The sequence below is a fragment of the Trachypithecus francoisi genome, unplaced genomic scaffold (genome assembly GCF_009764315.1).
Source record: "Trachypithecus francoisi isolate TF-2019V2 unplaced genomic scaffold, Tfra_2.0 Lachesis_group4, whole genome shotgun sequence".
In the NCBI taxonomy this organism is placed as follows: Eukaryota; Metazoa; Chordata; class Mammalia; order Primates; family Cercopithecidae; genus Trachypithecus; species Trachypithecus francoisi.
The window spans coordinates 37,344,086-37,367,315 of NW_022681469.1; the positions used below are offsets into that span (position 1 = coordinate 37,344,086).

The 23,230-nt window shown below is 37.3% G+C and overlaps 1 long non-coding RNA gene across 1 annotated transcript; it reads right to left on the minus strand.

Annotated features, from left to right (window-relative positions):
• Positions 1–18,010: 18,010 nt before the first annotated feature.
• LOC117073395 lies at positions 18,011–20,296 on the minus strand. Its single transcript, XR_004433224.1, has 2 exons — positions 20,261–20,296; positions 18,011–18,078 (listed from the first exon to the last, which is right to left on the minus strand). It is a non-coding gene; the product is annotated as an uncharacterized LOC117073395 (long non-coding RNA).
• Positions 20,297–23,230: the final 2,934 nt, after the last annotated feature.

Genomic DNA, 23,230 nt, shown 5'->3' on the forward strand with positions numbered 1-23,230 from the left:
GCCTTGGCAAGGAATTTTTGTCTAAGTCTCCAAAAGCAATGGCAACAAAACCAAAAATAGACACGTGGAACCTAATTAAACTAAAGGTCTTATGCACAGCAAAAGAAACTAACAGAGCAAACAGCCAACCTACAGAATGGGAGAAGATATTCACAAACCATTCATCCAACAAAGACCTGGTATCCAGAATCTATAGGGAACATAAACAAATCAATCGCAAAAAACAAATAATCCCATTAAAAAAATGGGTAAAGGATATGAACAGACACTTCTCAAAATAAGAGATTCAAGTGGTGAAAAAACGTGAAAAAAATGCTCAGAATCACTAATCATCAGAGAAATGCAAATCAAAACTATGATGAGATACCAACTCATAACAATCAGAATAGCTATTACCAAAACGTCAAAAAACAACAGATGCTGGCAAGGCTGCAAAGATAAGGGAATGCTTATATGCTGCTGGTTACAGTGTAAATTAGCTCAGCCATTGTGGAAAGTATTCTGGCAATTTTTCAAAGAACTTAAAACACAGCTGTCATTTAATCCATCAATCCCATTACTGGGTATATACCCAAAAGAAAATAAATTACTCTACCAAAAAGACATACGCAGTTACATGTTAATCACAGCACTATTCACAATAGCAAAGACAAGGAATCAACCCAGGTGCCCATCAACTGTTGATTGGATAAAGAAATGTACAAATATACCATGGACTACTACACAGCCATAAAAAAAATCATGTCTTTTGTGGCAACATGCATGGAGCTGGAGGTCATAATCCTAAACAAATTAATGCAGGAACAGAAGACCAATTACCATTGTTCTCACTTGTAAATGGGAGCTAGGCATTGAGCACACATGGACATAAATAAGAAAACAATAGGCACTGTGAACTACTAGAGGGTAGAGGAGGGAGGTGGGTTATAAAACGACCTATCGGGTACTATGTTCACTACCAGGGTGACAGGATCCGTACTCCAAACCTCAGCATCATGCAATATTCTCGTGTAACAAATATGCACATGTACTCTCTGTATCTACAATAAAAACTGAAATCCAAGAAAGAAAGAAGAATTTCTATTGGCAATGCTTTTGCTTTCATGTAAGTCTAATTCAGATTCATGTCTGCCAAGAGCTGACTTCCTATGTCTCCATCCTGACAGGGAGAAGCCCCAAAGTACCCAATTCCCTCATTCTGTTCTTGCAATTATTGTGTCTCAATCTCTTTCTGGAAAAAGCCCCCACCTAAATGTTAGGAAGCCATTAAGAATTCATCTCCATTCAATCTTTCAAATCTCTGCCAAAATTGAGAACAGAGTGCCAAACAGCCCTAAGTTGTTTGTAGATCTGAGCTGAGCTGAACAGATGAATTCACACGGAGTCTTTATTTCCCATTACAAATTCTGAGTTATCTGACTTCCTATCAGATTTAATTTTGATTGCTGCTACTGGTTTTATTAATGAAAGCAGTTGGAAAAAAATGGATAATCACATATAAAACAGTCTATAGTGTAACCACATTACAAATATAGATATTTCATTTCTCAGTGGTTGTTCTGATCACACTTCGCAACTTATTATCAGCTGGTTACTGAATTTTTCAACAAATATGCTTCTCTCTTTTGTGACGGTAGCTGCCTCTGTGATTTTGTTTTTTGGTAAGTGTCAAAAGTATGGAAGCATACCATCTATTAAATACAACAAATTTTGGTGGCTTTATTTTATTTGTTCAGTAAGATGTGCAACATTAGTGAAAAATTAGACAAGTTTGTGTGTTTGCACAAAATAGAAGATTAATTGATATTAAGGTATAAAAAGGGATGCTTTTCATTATGAACAATCTCTGTGCTTTCTAGGATTTTGAAGAATTGTACTTATGAGCATTGTATTATTCAAAATATAACTGCGAAATGTTTCTCACTGCCTAAAAAAACAAGTCATTACCATCAAGCGGTGCTTGCCCTATGGGTTTATCATGGCACATACACCTTAATGATAGACGTACAGGTGAGTGACAGTTCACTTGAGGGAGCTGTTTAGAGTAAAAAAAGGCACAGCTTACTACAAGTAATTACTTAACCTCTCTTTAATTCCTATAAAGCATCAACATAAAAGTTATTTCAATGAATGCCACAAGGGTTGTAGTTAAATATGACATATGCTTAAAATTTTACTGCAGAAAGTAATGCAAAATTGAAATGACTATGAGGATAGCTTGTATACTAGGAAAATATCTTTGAACAAACACAGGCTTCTTCTGAATAATCCCTTTTTGCTTTATATGTCAAAATACAAGAATTCAAATACACCTTTTCATCATATCAGACCCTAGATAGTGGATATTAGGTGGTCTGAATACACTAGAGAAGAGATTAAAGAAATTGAACAGCTAGTTTGCAGTTGTACTTTTCTTGTGGTGCTTTTAAAAAGAGAAAAAAAGTCATTGGATAAGAAAAGAGAACCATTTAAAATGCCCAACAAAAAATGGAAACAAAAACATATACGTATATATGTAAATGTGTATATATTAAGGGAAAAATCCATGTACATATGCTTTTGTGTATATATAGTACATTGTATTGTACATACATATATGTATCAAATATATACAGACACAAATGCACACACATATATGTAACAATCATCCCTTTAAAAAATTCATAAATGCATCATGGGCCAAGTTGAGCACTTTATGCCTTGTAAGGTTACTTTTTATGCAGATTACTTGGAAAAGTACTGTTTGCCTCTCTTGTGTGACTTCCATGAAATCAGCATTCAGCCAGTCTGTCTTCCTGGCAAACAACGGAACATTCAGCTCATATGTAAGAAAAGAGATCCCACCAATGAGAAGGAAGGGCACAGAGTGGGAAAAGTGACAACTCTGGTACAAAGAAGCAAAGAACGATGATTCAGAAGGAGGGTGGGAGAGCGAAGGCTGCCTCCATGCCTGCCACGGTGTAGATTCCACAACTGGCACTTACTTGGCAGATAACCCTCCAGGGTGCCGACCTTGGCAGCTTTACAGAGGTAACCTTTATGTGAAGAGGAACTGTTCATAAACAATGTCTCCAATATACTTGCCACAAAAATTATTTATTTTTCCCGGGAAAAAGGGAAAAATACACAGCAAGGCATATTTTATATTTCCATCCCCCCCGCACCCCTTTATAAACTAAACCCCTTGTTTCAGGGGCAACATTTATGGCTCACTATGGAAAATTTCCCATATGCCCTATCCGTCTTTCCATAGTCCTTAAGGGTGTGTAAACAACATTTAATTATAGGACACAGCAACAATGGCTTTTATGAGTTCGCTGAATTTTCCTTTCAATTCAAGGCCATAGGATAACTAGTTCTCCTTAGTAACGTTTGTCTGGGTAATTCTGTTAGGCAATTTCATTTCCAGGGGGGCAGTCTCCACCTGGACCGTTGCCTTCTGTCCTAGGGGTTCTTCTTTCATCCACATGCCACATTATGCAAGTGGCTGTGGTGGTGGCTGTCTTCCTTCCATTTACATGATCATTAACTGCCTGCAATTTGTTATTTTCAGTGTTCCTCTGCTGACAATCAAAGGTGCCAAAATATATATAATACCTTGTGTGTGAGAAAAAGAAAGCTCTTGTTTAAGAGTAGGAGGTAATTTTATACTCTGGCAGTAGGAAGCATTAATTCAGTGGGAGCAAAGAAAAATGAGAGTCTAACCTTGTTTTTAAATAAACATGGAAAGACTAGGAACAGTGTCCATTCTGGGGAGAAAAAGTATATTTGAAGACTTTACATGACTGTGCATGCGTAGTAAGCTGCCAGCTGAGACTGGTGGTAAGTCCATTCAGAAATTTCAACTCAGAGCTCCTCTGGGAATAAGGTGCTATTGTGCCTGCTAGCTTCAAGTCAGAAAGGGCTTTTTCCCTTACAGCTGGCATCAGGCTTAGTGATGAATCACTTGCCTCTTAATGGTTTTGTTCCTTTTATTTTGTTGGAGATTACTGGCCTCGATTGATGGCTCCGTGCAACTGGTAAAAGCAAAAAATAGCTGCTCTAGAGTAAAACAACAGGGAAGAAAAAAACAAAACAATACTTCTTCTTTAGTTTGGCAGCAAAACCAGTCAGCTTTGGTTGCTGAGGACTGGAAATTTAGTTTCCTATTCTGTACCTCAGATATCATTGTCTTTACTCATAACAGCCAGACCACGCTATAAATAAAGGAAAATAGTTTCTATTAAATAAGCAAGTACTGTTACGCCAGAGTGAATACACTTCTATTTTGAAAGGGTATTTTGGGTAATAAAATATTATTATCTTATATATCCACCCTCTATGTCTCCATACAGTACTGCATACTTTATATATTTTTAGTATTTATCCTAATTTCAATTAATAAACTATGTGTTAGTTATTTGCTTGTCAATAGTGTTCCATGCTATTTTATCAATACCGTAAGTGTGAGAAAGTAAAGAGAAGCCCATCTTGTTCATTACTGTATCCCCATCACCTACGCTCAATAAATATTTTAAATCAATGACTATATGGCTAATACAAGGATGTATAAAGTAAGATGTCATTACATTAGGTATGTTGTGTTATGAAAAAATCAACCAAACTTATACATCCCCATAAAAATATAAAGGATTGGTAACTGTAACATGAGAGAAAGTGATGTGCAAGTTTGGAGAAGGAGAAATTTACTTTTTGACTCAGGGGAGGGGAGATCAGAGCAGACTGCAAGGTGGGGTGGTGTTTACTTTAGTGTTTGAAGGTACAAGAACAATGGAAACGTTGAGTAGCTGAAAAGGACAGACAGCATTTGAGTAGAACAAATTGTTTGAAGGGAGGGTTGATTTATAAAAGTTGTTGGAAATCATGCTGGTAAAAACAGTTTAGGATCAATTTGTTAAAAGCCTTGTGCAATAAACCAGAAGATTTACATTTTATTTAGTCTTAAAGGGAGTCAGGAATGATTTTTAGTGAGTAAAGTACCATAGTCAGAATGGAGCATCGAGAACACTAATCTGGAATCAATGTGAAAGATATGTTGGAGTGTGAAGAGGAAACGGAGGAGTTAAATTAAATACTATTATTATCATCTAGAAAGTAGATAATAAGAGTATGAACTATGGTGAAGAGGGTGTGAATGGAGAAGATAGTTTAAATAGAAGAGATGATGCAATGGCAGAAAGAAGATGCTTTTGTCAACAGAGCATTTGGATTTGGAAGAGAGATGACTTGGAGGTTTTAAACCCCATTTAGCAGGCCAGTGATGGCATGGTAACCAGAAATATGGAAATAATAAATTTGGATGACAAGATGATGAATTTAGTCTTAAGCATGGTAGGTAGAGGCATTGACAGGGCATTGGCTTAGAAAATTTAATTTAAAATCCAATTGGAATTTCAGTTTAAAACCTCCATGGGAGAGCAATCCATGATGATGGGACACCCATGTGAGGAGCAGTAGGCAGATCTAGTGGATTGGAGGCTGATGTCATTGGAAAAAAGAAGGCAAAAAGTTCTTCAGTGCCAGGGCAGTCTAGGGGTAAAGGGTAATCTAGAAAAGTATATAGATAAAAAAGGGTTCTTAATTCCTAGCTCCTGGGCTCTTCCTCTAGCTATTTATAGAGAACTGTGATGGGCTATGAATGAAATATAATCAACTGCTAAATATCTTATGAACCTTCACTATACACAAAGCTTGGTAACAGGTTCTGAAGGGACAGAAGGAAATAAGTTCATAATTTCCTCTGATAAAAAAGTTTGTAATCTAGTAAGGGAGATGTCATTTACTTAACTACAGATTATTCAAAACCATGAAATAAGCACCTACTTTGTACTTGGTATAGCTACACTTCATAACCCTCAGAGATCTCTTCTCCAGGCTAGACATTTCAGTTCTCTCAACTACTGCTTTAAAAAAGGTGATTTCAAATGTTTTTCCTACTCCCATTCTCCTTCTAATTTATCAATGTTTTTCTTACAGCTGATGTCAGAATTGTGTGCCAAGGTAAGTAGATCACTGAAAGTTGAAGAGTGGCTGTTATATCCAGTGGTAGAATTCCTTAGGTCAGGATATTATATTTCTATCAGTCTAAGCAAATACCCCTTTTTGGTCATTCGATGAAACTTTTTCTCATATAGAAAAATTAGGAAATACAGATAAGCAATAAAAGATGAAGGAGAAGGAGAAGGAGGAGGAGGAGAAGAAGGAGAAGGACAAGAAGGAGAAGGAGGAGAAGGAGGAGGAGAAGGAAGAAGAGGAGATGAAGAAGAAGAGGAGGAGGAGGAAGAAGAAGAAGAGGAGGAGGATGAAGAAGAAGAAGGAGGAGGAGGAGGAGAAGAAAAAGGAGGAGGAGGAGGAGAAGAAGAAGAGGAAGAAGAAGAAGGAGGAAGAAGAAGGAGGAGGAGGAGTTGATGACAATGACGACGGAGGAGGGTTAAGAGGGGGAAGAGAGAAGAAGAGGGAGAAAAGGAGGAAGAGAATAAGGCAGAGGAGGAGGAGAAGGAATAGAAGAATTCCATACCCCCAAATTCTAGTTTTTAGATACAAAGTAATCACTTTAACATTTAACTCAGATATTTATTAGTTTCTCTGTTTAGTAGCTGTGTGACCGCAGGACTGAGGTTCTCATCGCTTTTCTAGGATACCAACATTTCTGGGTGGCACCTACCTTTGCCCTCTCTCAGTCTATCAGCTTCTTTTCCTGTTACCTTTGCCCCAGGTCTTAGATCTTGACCCTTCTCTCAGATGTAGGCTGCTGCCACTGTCTACACCAGCCTGCTGCTTGGAGCTCACCAGGTGTTTGTTGCTGCTACACTGGCGTTGTTTCCCTGCATTAGGGAACCTGCCGGCAACCCTTTCCTTAGGCCCCTTGGCAGTTGCCCTGTCTTCATCAGGGTTGACTCCAATGCCACTTCTTTCCTGAGCTTTCAGTGGATTTTCTCTCTACAGCATGTTATCTGCATGGCTGTCAGAATCATCCAATGATGCTTAAGCCATGAGAAATATCGTAGGGGAAAACTAGCTGTATTAATTGCCATTGCACAGGGAACTTCAGTGACTGATACTTGACTGTATATATCATTTATAATTAATGCCAATTTAAAAACAAAATCATTCTTCCAGGAGACTCTGACCTTGAAGTTTCCTCTGATCACTTTCTTGCCTCAGGGTCTTCCCATTGTACTCTCAAGACAGCTAGTAGAGTCATTGGCTCCGGAGACCACCTTGAGATTTCTGTCCCACTCCCCAAATGAGAATATCCACCTTATTGGAGTCCCAGATAACTCTGAATTATCTGGTGGAAGGGGCTGGCCACAGGACACATCGGTATTCTCGATACAGAGCTCAATAGTAAACTCTGGACTTATTATCAGTTCACTGCACCATATTATTAGAACACTTAAGGTCATAAGAACCCGAAAGTACCATTTACACCAGCAAAGCCAAACAGGAATTTATTGGCTTAAAAAGCTGAAAATGTTTGCTACTTTTGTGTGTATGTGTGTGTGTGTGTGTGTTGAGAACACTTAAGACTTACTCTCTTAGTAAATTTTAAATATATAATACATTATCATTAACTATTATTAGTGATAGTTACCACGCTGTACACTAGATTCCCCGAACTTATTCATCTTGTAACTGAAAGTTTGTACCCTCTGACCAAAATCCCCTTATTTCCCCCACCTCCAACTCCCTACCCTCTTTTTCTATAAGTCTGACTTTTTAAGATCCCACATGTAAGTAAGATCACGCAATATTTGCCTTTCTGTGTCTAGCTTATTTCTTTTAGCATGATATCTTCTATGTTCATTCATATTGTCACAAATGGCAGAATTAACTTTTAGGGCTGAAAATACACACACACACACACACACACACACACACCCCTATACACACACCACATTTTACATTTTCTTTAACCATTCATCCATTATGAACACAAATTACTTCCACGTCATGGCTATTGTGATCTCTTCAACTGATTTTATTTCCTTTGGATATATACCTAAAAATGTGATGGCTGAATCAAATGGTAGTTCTATTTTTAATTTTTAAAGGACTATCCTTAAAACTTATCTAGGATGGTTATTTTCTATAATGGTAGCACCAATTTACATTTCCATCAACAGTGTATATGGGTATACCTGGAAAAGTATTCCACATACACACGCATGGATTTCTGAGACAATCTATTAAATACACATATTTGTTTTTTGAAAAATGAGTTCATACTAAATACACTGTATTGTAAACCCGTGGATTTTTTTTCTTTTTTTTTTTTAGACGGAGTCTCGCTCTGTCGCCCAGGCTGGAGTGCAGTGGCCGAATCTCAGCTCACTGCAAGCTCCGCCTCCCGGGTTTACGCCATTCTCCTGCCTCAGCCTCCCGAGTAGCTGGGACTACAGGCGCCCGCCACCTCACCCGGCTAGTTTTTTGTCTGTTTTTCAGTAGAGACGGGGTTTCACCATGTTAGCCAGGATGGTCTCGATCTCCTGACCTTGTGATCCGCCCGTCTCGGCCTCCCAAAGTGCTGGGATTACAGACTTGAGCCACCGCGCCGGGCCCTATGGATTTTTTTTCAGTCATATATAATGATCATCCACATGGCTATATATACTTTTTTGGTTTTATGGGAATCTGTTGTATGGGTTGTCACAATTTATTTAAATACATGTTCTTCTTTTTGTTGCATGTTTATGATTTTTTAATTTTAAATGATTATAAATAGTTCAGCAATCAATTTTTGTAGCTGATACTTAGGGACATATTTATTCATCATTGCCTCCTTAGACAATATCTTACTTTTTTCTCTCTCTCTCTGATAGTTCAATTCTGAACTATCAGAAGTGAAAATTTGTGGTTAAAAGTTATGAAGCTTTTGGGCCGGGCGCGGTGGCTCACACCTATAATCCCAGAATTTTGGGAGGCTGAGGTGGGTGGATCATGAGGTCGGGAGATCGAGACTGTTCTGGCTAACACTGTGAAACCCCATCTCTACTAAAAATACAAAAAATTAGCCGGGTGTGGTGGCGGGCGGCTGTGGTCTCAGCTACTCGGGAGGCTGAGGCAGGAGAATGGCATGAACCCGGAAGCCTAGAGCTTGCAGTGAGCCGAGATGGTGCCACTGCATTCCAGCCTGGGCAACAGAGTTAGACTCTGTCTCAAAAAAAAAAAAAAAAGTTATGAAGCTTTTAAAGTTCTTAATGTATATTGACAATATGGCGCAATTATTTCTCAGGCTCTCTCTCTCTCTGCACTCATATTAACACTGTTGGTTCGTGCTAAATTTGAGATCAGCATTGCTTTCTCACATAAATAAACTGTTGGCAAACTAGGTATTCTCAATTTTCATTTGAGTACTAAAGTAACCTATAAGCTTTAATCTCTTGAGGCTTCTTTTCAGATCCTGATTCTTCAGCATGCCATTTTTGTCACCGAATCCATATTTGTGTTATCTATAAGTTCCATATTAGGCCTTCAATATCTTCATCCAAATCACTTATAAATACCTTGAACTGTGCAAAACCAAGACAAGATCTTGTTGTAGTTTACTGATCTCCTTATATATTGATATCAAATTATTTGAAACATTACAATCTTTAAATTTTAGAGTAGGAAATCAGCTCAGAATTAAATAGTCTGACTGCTTACTTTTGTTTTTATCCAATTAGGAAACAGACCCAGAGAAGTTTAGTCATGTTTATGAGACTACACAGCTAGAATGATAAAAAGATATACTATTATTAAATTTAATTCCAATTACATGTTCCTTTCTATTCTCCAAGTCTTGTCTTATCCAAAATTATATCATTGGAAGATTAATCACACATTTTACTGAAATCAAGAAACTTTATGGTTAGTGACATTTCCCTATCAACTCATCAGTGGAAATGAAGTCAGCGTGGCGTACCTTATTATTTAGTGTACTTATAGTAGCTGTTCCATTTAGTAATTCATTCTACTTTTTGTTTCTCATCATGCTGTAATTATAATTAAAGCTCTTCATTATCTATACCCTCCTTCCTAGGTTGAAGATCACTCACTTTCATGAATATCAAAACAAAAATAAACTGGCAACTTGGTGTCCAATACCTTTTCATTTGTTGAGGTGGCAGGAAAGTGTGTCATGGAAAGATAAAATAACTTCCTTAAGAGCAATGTTGTGTCAGTTGCCTTTTCTTTGTAATCTTTGAACATTACATCATCTTCTCTGAGATCATTTCTCTTCCTTTTCATATTGACCACATCTATAAAGTTACTTTTGTTGTCTGGTATTTCTGAACCTCATCTTGCTCATATATCCTCAGTGAGGACTTTGGTCTTCCTGACACTATTTATACAAGTTCACATTGATCTTTCAGCTTAGTCTTGGTCATGTGCCCCACATTTGGTGTTTTTTCTAGTCCCTTTCTGAAGATTTCTTTAGTTGTCCCCTTAAAAATTAGAGTTTATTTTTATTTTATTATTTTTTTTAGTGCAGTGGTGTGATCTCGGCTCACTGCAACCTCTGCCTTCCGGGTTCAAGTGATTCTTCTGCCTTAGCCTCCTGAGTAACTGGTATTACAGGTGCCTGACACAATGCTACACAGTACAAAAACGGCTAATTTTTGTATTTTTGGTAGAGATGGGGTTTTGCCATGTTGGCCAGGCTGGTCTCGAACTCCTGACCTCAGGTGATCTGCCCTCCTCAGCCTCCCAAAGTCCTGGGATACAGACGTGAGCCACCATGCCCAGCCAAAAATCAGAGCATTTTAAAATGATAATTTAGGATTCTTTCCCCCTAGGCCATTCTAGATGATCCCTATTATCAGAAAGTGCATCCCTTTATAACATGTTTCTATAGCATGTTTCTTCTCTAAACATTTGAAATATCTTTTCCCAAACTCAAGTAGAATTGTCTAATCTCATGCTCACTGTTACCAAGTTCTGCATCACATTGTGTATTTTACCTAACATGTTTCCACGTCCACACTGTCAAGTTTCTCTTCTGATAATTAAAATTAGGCAGAGAGTCCTTCTTTCTGTGAATGGACTCCCAGTTGTCAGGAAGAGCTGTTTCCAATTTCTGATCTTAGCCAGCAATGCCTGTTACTGGGTGGGTAAATCTGTAGAACTCAGTGTCTCGGTATTGCAAACCTACGTAGGTGCTGACATAAGCTACATTCTCCACAAATCAGTATTGTCAGTAATAAAAATTTTTTCTCTTATTTTTCTATTTGCATTATTTCTGTCTCACTCTTGTCTCTGTTAATTCAGGAAGGGAAAAATGGGTTTTGCCTTTTGAGCTCCCTCAAACCCCAGACCTGGGAACTATGTCAGGAAACCCTGAATACAACTCCATGGCCTTGTGGTAAAAGCACGTTAGCCTCCCATTATGGAGTCCCCTAAAGATGGTGCTGACTAGGGCCGGATGACTTCACTGGGAGTAAGAGGTTGTGAGGCAGTAACCTGAGCAAAGGAGGTTCTATGTTTGATGAAGAGACGATAACAAGTAATTAACAAAATAAATAGAGAATGAAGAAATAGAAAGTGAGAGGTGGCACAGGAAATTACAGATATAGAAATCATAAGTTTCCTAAATAGCTTCAGATGTAGCATAATTTGCACATGTGAGGAGTTTGATGGTAGAATAAAACAGATTGGTGGTAGCTAGAAAAAATATTATGACAACAGAAACTCCATATTATTTTTTTAAAGATAAATGATACTGATAGGAGAGAAGAAGTCTATGAAGAAAGAGATTACAAAAATGTTAGAAAGGAAGAGGGGTGTGTGTATGTGTACGTGTGTGTAGAGAGAAAGAGAGAGAGAGAGAAAGAGAGAATTTTCTCCTTAAAGTAATTTTGAAATGCAGATTTTTCTGCAGGCTCACATATCTGTATTGTAACAGCCAGACGCTTTGTAAGCACACTAAAGATTAGAAACTATTATTTAAGCAGATTTGAAAGGGATGGGATCTGGTGCCTACAGGCAAGGGATAAGCTTGAGATGAGACGTAAATCTCCTCTGACACCAGTTGGAATGATGAGAAGATAGACATATGTTTAGTAAATGGCAAAGTGGAAAAGTTATATAATCAGAAAGGTAGGAAAACTTGCATTGCTTGATGTTCCCTGGTATTTTCACCTATTATTCATTTAGTGAGAGAAATAATTTTCTGTGTGTATTAGTCCCTGTGCCAGGTATTTTACTTCTGCTCTGTTACATAAAGCTCAGTGGTGACTCTATACAGTAGACATTACTATCCCCTTTTTGTCTTGAGAAAACTGAAACTTGCGGAAATGGTGTAACATATGAGGATGACATAGGAAAGGAGTGACGGGGCCAGGGTCTGGCTCCAGGTGAATCTGTCGCCACATCTGCAGCTTCTTTAGCTAGGGTGGGAGTCAGGAAACTTCTTCTGTAAAGAGTCAGAGAATAAATATTTTAGGTTTTGTGGGCAACTACTCAACTCTGCCACTTGCAGTGCAAGAGCAGCTATAGACAACATGTAAATTGATGGGGATGCCTAGTTCCAGTACAACTTTATTTATGGACCCTGAAATTTGAATTGCGTTTAATTTTCATGTCACAGATTTGTTTCTTTTGATATTTTTTCAGTCATTTAAATGTGTAAAAATCATTCTTACCTTGCAGACTGTATAAAAACAGTCAATGGGACAATTTGGCCCATAAGCCATGGTTTGTCCACTACTGGCATAGGGCACTGCTTGTCAAATTCATGCTCATCAGTACATCTTACCAAATGCAGGAACTGAGACTATCCAATCAGAAGGAAGATGAAGCCTTATATTGTTAAGTAAAAGTCTGAAATAATTACTGTTTTCCAGAGGAAAAATATGACTGTGTTAGTTCTGTCTACTTTTTGTCTTTTGATCCTGGACCTGTGTATTAGGCCATTCTTGAGAAATACCTTTACCATGTATAAAGTAAGTTATAAAGAAAAGAAGTTTAATTGGTTCACAGTTCTTCAGATTTTACAGGAAGCATGGTGCTGGGATCTACTCGGCTTCCAGGGAGGCTTCTGGAAGCTTACAATCATCGCAAAAGGCGAACAGGGAGCAGGCAAGCCACATGGCAAAAGCACGAGCAAGAACAGGTGGAGGCAGGGAGCATGCCACACACTTTTGAATGACCAGATCTCCTGTCAACTCAGAGCAAGAGCTCACTCATCACCAAAGGGATAGCCCAAATCATTCATAAGGAATCTGCCTTCATGATCCAAACACCTCCCACGAGGCCCCACCTCCAACACTGGATACTACAATTCAACATGAGATTTGGGTGGGGACACTATAATGGAGATTATGCTGTGGATCACCTATTTGTCTTTCCAGATCCATTTTCCATGCTATTCCAATACTGAGGAGGCTGTTTGGCTGAATGCCTCCTTATTTTTTGGCTTTTGGTGGGGTTGGCCAATGGGGAGCACCTGTAGAGGTTGGGAAGGAGGGAGGATAATACAGTTAGGGTTTTTGTTCCTCTGCTCCTTCCCTAAAATGTCCATGTAGGTTAAATGTGTGCTGTGATGTCTCAGCTCTTTTTCAAATGTCTCCCTTAGCAGGGCACCTTCTCCCCCAGGTTCTAGGAGTCACTTCTCCCCTCCACTTCTAGTCTAATGGTAGTGAGTGCTATGAGCCATGAGGTGCTGTACTATCCCTTGTGTTATTCCAAATCTTTCTTTCATTTTGTATATGGTCCTTTTATTAATCTGTTCTCAAATTATAGAATTTGAATGTGTCCTCTTGTTTCCTGTGAGAAGCTTCTGATACAGAGAGCTGTGGTTGGGTTCAGCAATATCTGTTCAGGAGGCCTCTCTGGAGCATGGCATCCTCTACAGGAAAAATAATATCCATTCCTTCCTAAATGTCCACATTGTAGCATAAAATATATTTTAACAGCTTTATTGAGGTTTCATTTACATAAAATAAACCATATATACTTAAAACACACATTATAATAAGTTCTGGTATATGTACATACTATTGAAAACATCATCACAATCAATAAAAGGAACATATTCATCACCCCTAGAAGTTTCCCTGTGCCGCTTACAAATCCCTCCTGACTATGCTCCCTCTTTCCTTGATCTCATCTTCAAGCAATTGCTGGCCTATTTTCTGCCATCACGGATTAATTTTTCTAGAATTATACATATCAGAATTACATAATATGTACTCTTTTTTTGGTCTGGCTCATTTCCCTTGGCATAATTATTTCTTGTTTATTTTAAATCATTGCATCAGTGAATGTTTATTGCTTGCATGTGACATATCCATTTGCCTCTGTTTAAGCTTCAAGTTCTTCAAGGGATGCCACATTTGACATTGGACTCCTAGAACTTAGTATGGTACCTCTCATACAGATGAAACTTGATAATTATGGAATTGACATGCCAGGTTATATATTTTCAACAATGCTGCCTCCATTTCTTTATAATTGCACAGATATAATAATTTATCCAAGAATTAGATGTGTGAGTTACCCTGGAAACTTAACCGCAATATATAAGTCTTTTCTTTTTTGGTTATAGAAGTTCCCTTCTATTCCATGATAAGAGTTGTGTTTTTAAAATCAGAAATGGATACTGGATTTTTTTTCTGAGTCTATTGAGATGATTATATATTTTTTCCTTTTTGTTGTTGATATGAGACATTACACTGACAGAGTTTTGAATGTTAAATCAACCTTGCATTCCTGGGATAAACCCATCTTGCTCATGAGGTATTATCCTTCTTATATTCTGTTGTATTTGATTTGTTAGTACTTTGATGAGAATTTTGCATCTATGCTCATGCAGGATACTTGTCTGTATCTATTATATTTTTGCTTAGTTTTGGTATCAGGGTAAAACTGGCATCAGAGAAGAGTTGGAAAGTGTTTACTGCTTTTCAGTTTTCTGAAAGAGTTTGTGTAGAATAGTAATTCTTCATTTAATATTTGGGAAAATTCACCAGTGATGCCACCTTGGCCTGGAGTTTTCTTTGTAGAAAGATTTGAACTTCAAATTAAATTTCTTTAATAGACATAGGATATATGAGCTCACTTTTCAGTACTCTTTATTGGTTTGTCTTTAAGTCATTTGTCCATTTTATCTAAGTTGTTGAATTTATTAGCATAAAAGTGTCCATAGTAGTCCCTTGTTATCCTTTTCATATCATTAGAATCTGTAGTGATATCACTTCTCTTGGGTCTAATGCTGGTAATTTATGTTATCTGTTTTTCGTTTCTGTTAAGTCTGGATAGGAGTTTATCAACTTCAATGACCTTCTCAAAGAACCAGCTTTTATCTCTTCATTTTGTTGTTTCCTTCATTGTGAGGAAACTTTTGTTTTTACTGATTTTCTCTATTGTTTTCTGTTTCCAATTTTATCGATTTCCACAGTGATATTTGTTATTTTCTTCCCTCTACTTACTCTGTTTACCTTGCTCTTCATTTCTAATTTTTTAAATTAGAAGCTGAAGTCATCAATTTGACACCTTTTTTTTTTCATTTCTAACACAGACATTTACTACTATAAATTTCCTTCTCATTACTTCTTTGTAGGCAGCCCATAAACTTTTGTATGTTGTGTTTTCATTTTAATTAGCTCCAAATGTCTAATTTCTTCTTTCTTGACTCTTTAGAAGTCTGTTATTTAATTCTTAGAAGTGTGTTATTTAATTTCCAAATATTTGGAGATCTTTCTGTTATTGATTTCTAATTTACTGCTATTGTGGTCAGAGAACATACATGTATGACTTGAATTCTTTTGAATGTATTGAGACATCTATTATGGCCTAGAATATGGTCTATCTTGGTAAATATAATGTATGGATGCAATGAGAATGTTGTTCAGTAAAATATTCTATAAATATCAATTATGTCAAGTTGGTCGATAATGTTCAAATTTTCTATACCCTTGCTGATCTTTTCTCCACTTGTTCTATCCATTATTGAGGAAAGGGTATTAAAATCTCCATCTGCTCCTGTGTCTTCATCTATTACTCTTTTTCAGTTGTACAGTTTTTGTTTCATGTCCTTTGAAGCTCTCTTCTTAGGTGTAGAAATGTCTAGGGTTATTGTATCTTCTTTATGAATGGATGCTTTTATCACTATCATATCATTTATTCTCATGAAATGACCTCTTTATCTCTGGTAGATTTTTTGTCCTGAAACCTACTTTGTCCGATATTAACATAGCTATTCCTACTTTCTTTTGATTAGCATTAGCATGCTATACATTTTAACATCTTCATGCTTGTAATCTTTGTGTGTCTTTATATTTGAAGTACCTTTTTAAAAGATGGCATATATTTGTGTTTCCCTTTTTTTTACAATCTTAAAATCTCTGCCTTTATTTGAATTTTTAGGTCATTTATGTATTTTGTGATTATTAATATGGCTTGATTTAAATCTATTATTTTGATTCTTGTTCTTTATTTGTCTCACCAGCTCTTTATTCTCTTTTTCAACTTTTTCTGCCTCTTTAGGATTGAGTACGTTTTGTGATTTATTTCATTTGTTGGCTTATTAGCTACAGTTTTTGGTTAATTTAGTGGTTACATTAAAGTTTATAGTATATACCTTTAACTCATTACACTCTACCTGTATATTATATTATACCATTTCATGTATAGTAGAACCTTGTAGTAATATATTCCCATTTTACCTGGCCCAGCCTTCGAGCTAATATTGACACACATTTTATTTTTAAATATGTTATGAATGCCATAATAGATGGTTTCTACTTTTGATTAAACAGTCAGTTATCTTTTAAAGAGCTTTACATAATAATAACATATTTCATTTATTTACCCATGTATGTGTGGTTTCTGGTGCCCTTCATTCCTTTGTGTAGGTCAGGTTTCCCCTGATGTCATTTTACTCTGCTTGAAGGTCTTTGTTTAGTATGTCTTGCAGTGCCGGGGTGGTTGTGATAAATTCTGTCATCCTTTCTATTTCTGAAAAAAAAACCTTTGTGTTTTGCCCTTGCTTTAGAAAAGATATTTTAGGTTAAGTTTTTTTATTTCAGCATAATAAAAATATTGCCTCACTACCATTTCATTTGCATTGTTTTTTGACGAGAACTGCTGTTATCCACATCTTTGGTCCACTTATAATGTATCATTTTTCTCTGGTTTCCTTTATGTATTTTTGTTTCTCACTAGTTTTGAACTATTTAATTACAATGGGCCTTGATGTAGTTTTCTTCACATGTGTATCATACTTCAGGTTCATTGAGTTATTCAATCTGTAGGATTATAATTTTTTATCAGATTTGGAAAAAATAGTTTTCTGTTCCATCCTCTTTCTACTCTCCAATTATGTACAACTCCAATTCCATGTATATTTGGCTGTTTAAAATTGCCCTACAGCTCACGGATGCTTTGTTTACTTTTTGTTACTTTTCTTTGTAAAAAGAGAAAAGAGTTTCTGTTGAGAGTTTCTGTCGCTGTGTCTTCAAGTATACTAATCTTTCCTTTTGTCATTTATTCCATCTACTTGTATTTTTATCTCTAGAAGTTTAATTATGGTCTTTTTTTTCACATTTTTAAAAAATATCTTCTATGTCTCTACATAACTTTTCTTTCTTTTTTTTTTTTTTTTGAGATGGAGTCTCTCTCTGTCACCCAGGTTGGCGTACAGTGGCACAATCTCTGCTCACTGCAGCAAACTCCGCCTCCCGGTTCAAGCAATTCTCCTGTCTCAGCCTCCTGAGCAGCTGGGACGACAGGCACACACCACCATGGCAGGATAATTTTTGTATTTTTAGTGGAGATGGGGTTTCACCATATTGGTCAGGCTGGTCTCGAACTCCTGACCTCAGGTGATCTACCTGCTTCAGTTTCCCAAAATGCTGGGATTACAGGCGTGAGCCACCGTGCCCAGGCTTTCCTTTTTTTGAGTCATAGTTTCCTACCTCTTTGAATGCTGGCAATATGTGACTGGATGGTAGGCACTGTGAATTTTACTTTGTTGAGTGTTTATATTTCTTTTATTTCTTCTATTATTTATTTATGTATTTATTTAAGACAGGGTCTTGCTCTGTTGCCAGGCTCGAGTGCAGTGATGCGATCAAAGCTCAATGTAGCCTCAAACTCCGGTGCTTAGACAATCCTCTTGCCTGAACCTCCCAAGTATCTAGGACCACAGGTACATACCACCACACCTAATTTTCCTTTTCTTTTTTCTTTTAATTTTTATTTAAGATTCAGGGCTACACGTTCAGTTTTGTTATATAGGTAAATTCATGCCACAGGGGTTTGGTGCACAGATTATTTCATTACCCACGTACTAAGGATTAGTACCTGATAGGTATTTTGTTCTGATCCTCTATTTCCTCCACTTTCTTTTCTCAATGAGCCCCTGGATCTACTGTTCCCCACTTTGTGTCCGTATGTTCTTGTTGTTTAGCTCTCACTTTTAAGTCAGAACATGTGGTATTGGGTTTTCTGTTTCTGTGTTAGTTTGCTTAGAATAATGGCCTCCAGTGGGCCGGGCACAGTGGCTCACACCTGTAATCCCAGCACTTTGGGAGGCTGAGGTGGGTGGATCACAAGGTCAAGAGATCGAGACCATCCTGGCTAACAAGATGAAACCCCATCTCTATTAAAAAAAAAAAAATAGCTGGGCATGGTGGCGGGCGCCTGTAGTCCCAGCTACTTGGGAGGCTGAGGAGGGACAATGGCCTGAACCCGGGAGGTGGAGCTTGCAGTGAGCCAAGATCGTGCCACTGCACTCCAGCCTGGGCAACAGAGTGAGACTCCATCTCAAAAACAAAGAAACAAACAAACAAAATAAATAATGGCCTCCAGCTCCATCTGTGTTGCTATAAAGAACACGAATTCACTCTTTTTTATGACTGCATAGTATTCCATGGTATACATGTACCACATAGTCTTCATCCAGTCTACCACTGATGGACATTTAGGTTGATTCCATGTCTTTGCTATTGTGGATAGTGCTGCAATGAACATATGCATGAATTACTCTTTATGGTAGAATCATGTATATTCTTTTGGGTATATACCCAATAATGGGATTCCTGGGTTGAATGATAATTCTGTTTTGAGTTCTTTGAGGAATCCCCACACTGCTTTCCACAATGGCAGACCTAATTTACACTCCCACCAGCAGTGTATTAGCATCCATTTTCCCTGTAATCTCTTCAACATCTGTTAAGTTTTTACTTTTCAATAACAGCCATTCTGACTGGTGTGGGATGGTATCTCATTGTGGTTTTGATTTGGATTTCTGTAACAATTAGTGATGTTCAACATTTTTCACATACTTGTTGGCTGCATGTATGTCTTCTTTTGAAAAGTTTCTGTTCATGCCCTTTGCCCACTTCTTAATAGGGTCATTTGTTTTTGCTTGTAAATTTGTTTAAGTTTCTCATAGACTCTGGATATTAGACTTTTGTTAGATACCTAGTTTGCAAATAGTTTCTCTCATTCTATAGGTTGTCTGCTTGCTCTGTTGATAGTTTCTTTTGCTGTGCAGAAGCTCTTTAGTTGAATTAGATCCCATTTGCCAATTTTGTTTTTGTTACAATTGTTTTGGTATCTTCATCATGAAATCTTTGCCAGTTCCTATGTCTAAAATTATATTGCCTAGGTTATATCCAGGATTTTTAAAGTTTTAGCTTTCATATTTAAGTCTTTATTTCATTTTGAGTTTATTTTTGTATATGGTTAAAGGAAGGGGTCAAGTTTGAATCTTCTACATATGGCTAGCCAGTTATCCCAGCACCATTTGTTGAATATGGAGTCCTTTCCCCACTGCTTGTTTTTGTCAGCTTTGTCAAACATCAGATGGTTGTAGGTGTGTGGCCTTATTTCTGGTTCTCTACTCTTCTATTCCATAGGTCTATGTGTCTGCTTTTGTACCAGAAACGTGCTGTTTTGTGTACCATAGACCTTCAGTATAGTTCGAAGTCAAGTAACATGAAGTTTCCAGCTTTGTTCTTTTTGTTTAGCATTGCCTTGGCTATTAAGTACTTTTTTTGTTCCATAGGAATTTTAACATAGTTTTTTTCTAGTTCTGTGAAGAATGTTCTTGGTAGTGTGATAGCAAGAGCACTGAATTTGTAAATTGCTTTGCACATTATGCCATTTTAATGATATTCTTTTTATCCATGAACATGGAATGATTTACCATTTGTGTCATCTTAGTTTTTATTTAATTAATTAATTTATTTATTTATTTTTGAGACAGGGTCTCATTCTATCGCCCCAGGTGGAGTGCAGTGGCATCATCTCAGTTCACTGAAGTCTTGACCTCCTGAGCTCAAGTGATCCTTCCACCTCAGTCTCCAGAGTAGTTGGGATTACATGTGTGCTCCACCATGCCTGGCTAATTCTCTGTAGAGAGGGGGTTTCTTACCATGTTGTCCTGGTCTCGAACTCCTGGGCTCAAGAGAGCCTCCCACCTTGGCCTCCCAAAGTGTTGGGATTACACACATGAGTCGCCATGCCTGGCCGTCTCTGATTTCATTAAGCAATATTCTGTAATTCACACTGTAAAGACTTTTCACCATCCTGGTTAGCTGTCTTCCTAGGTATCTTATTTTTGTGGCAATTGTGAATGGAATCGTGTTTCCGATTTGGCTCTCAGCTTAGATGTTCTTGGTGTGTGGGAATGCTACTGATTTTTGTATATTAACTTTGTACTTTGAAAATAGGCTAAAGTTGATTATCAGCTTGAGGATCTTTTGGGCAGGTACTATTAGGTTTTCTAGGCAACCCATTGGTTTTATCCTGTGAGGAGTAGTGGAAGCTAGGCCTACAGACTGTCACTGCTGAACTTCTTGAATTCAGCTCCTCCTTGGGGGTGTGTGAGGGAGCCTAATGTATCCCTTTGCTTGATCAGCAGCCACTAATGCCAGATGTTCAGGGATCCAAGGCCCCTAGGACTCCACATGTGCTTGAGCAGTGGCTCTGCCTAGGTTCCATGTAGCTCTGCATGTCAGTCTGTTGGCCATGGTGGGGTGGGCTCACAAGGGGATCTCTTTAACACAGGGTTTAAAGGTCCATGGAGACAGTGTGGATCCCTGGGGTTTCTCACTTATTCACCATTTCCCCATGGTTGGGGAGCCTTCCTTGGCTCCATCCCACTCCCAGATGGGTGATTTTCCTGTCTTGTGCCTCTTCATTCTCCATGGATTGAGTTCTTTCCTTGATGAATCCCAGTGTGTTCACCTGGATGTATCAGTTGAAGATGTAGTATTTAGTCACCACTTTATCTTCTCTCCATGAAAGCAGCACACACTTGCCACTTCTAGTCAGCTATCTTCGCCCTCCCCTCCTTAATTTTTATTATTATTGTTATTTGTAGAGTTGAGATCTCACTATGTTGCCCAGGTTGGTCACAAATTCTTGGCATCAAGCAATTCTTCCACCACAGCCTCCCAAAGTGTTGAGCTTACAGGAATGAGCCACCGTGTCTGGCCCATATTTGTATTTTTATACATATTCTTAAACGTTGTACTTTGATGTAATGTTTCTCAAGAAACAGATTTTTGCTTGTGTTACTTTTAAAATCTGTTAGGGACCAAAGCAATACTCACTCTTCGGCTAATCATTCCCCATTACTGAGGTGAAAAAGTTTTTGTGTACAGTACCAATGTCCCCCGATTCTTGAGTTTTTCTGTTTGGTTGGTAGAAACAGGCACTGTTGGCCTTGTGTAAACATCAGACATTGTTACCTTTAATCATTAGTGGTGTTTTTTCTCTAAGTCTCATGTAGTTTCCTCAGTGCATACACTGATTAGTACACGGGTGAATACTTGCAGGGGATGCCTTACAGATTTCCAAATACTGTGATATTCTGTGAGGAGTTGTCTCCTTTATGGCACTCTTTCATGAGAGCTCTAGAAGCTGTCATAAATCTCAACTCCTTCTCTCAACTCAGGGAGTCCAACTCTCCACCTGGTTTCTCTCTCACTACTGTAGTCTGGAAATTCAAGTCAGTCAAAGGGCTTATTTCATTTGCTTCCCATCTCTGAGGAATTGCTCTACGTTGTTGCCTGATGTCAGTGTCTTGCAATCCATTGTTTGCCAAAACTGACAACACAAGAGATATTTTGTGTTTGGAAACAAGAAGGTAGTTCATCAAATGGTATTCATTTTTAAAATGTATACACACACACACACACACACATAATATTTTTCCAGTTCTCTATGAGAAGAGTCACTATTCTGCTAAGCAACAATGGCTACATAGCAATAGACTATAAAATCCTGGTGGGCATTAGTTTTTGCCTGTGTTTTAGCTTTTGAAGACAAAATAATGTTTCTCTTCCTTTAAAAATAAAGTTTGTAACAACAACATAGATAAGTCAAGGAGAGTTGCAGAGCAATTGGTAACAATAACCACATTTAAAACAACCAAATTTGACTTGACGTGACAATCCATAGCTATTTTGTGCAAAAAGACAATCCTTCATTAAATTTTAAGGTGAATAGTTACCAAACTATTTACTGTGCTACTTCTCAAATATGCCCAAAGATGAACATTTCATCACTAAACAGCGATTACAACTTTCTCATTAATGATGTTTCATTATTTAAGGAAATAAGTGATCTAAACCATAAAAAGTACATATTGTCCCTTGTGGAATTTTATAAAAATCTATTTAATTTGTATGAAAAAAGAAATTGATCCTTTTAACATTTTACCTTTTTATAAAGTAGTCTTTATCCAGAAAAGTTTATAATCAACATTTGTGCTTTTATTTAAAATCACAGATGGTGACACCTAATCAATTGGAAACCTAATAGTGTAGTATGCAATTTCATACATAAGTTTTGCAATCGCTGAATTGTAAAGTGTTAACAGTGGTCTAACCCATTCAGATGTTGGAGATTTATGAATTTTAGTCACATTTTCCTTAAATGCTTTTTTGATTTATATTTTAATAATATATTTATAGAATATATTATAATTTACAGAGGGCTATTACACACATTATTTCACATGAACCTATGAGCTAGGGTGGGCAGGTAATATTATTTATGTTTTTCAGATGAGAAAATTGATGTTCAATGGCTTAAGGAAATTAATTATGTTCCTGCTATAGGAGGTGGAATCTAGATCTAAATGGAATAAAAGTCAGTTAAAAGGATTGTAACCAATCTATTAAAATTGCCATATATAATAGTCCATTCTCATCCTGCTATGAAGAACTACCTGAGACTGGGTAATTTATGAAGAAAAGAAGTTTAATTGACTCACAGTTCTGCAGGCTTA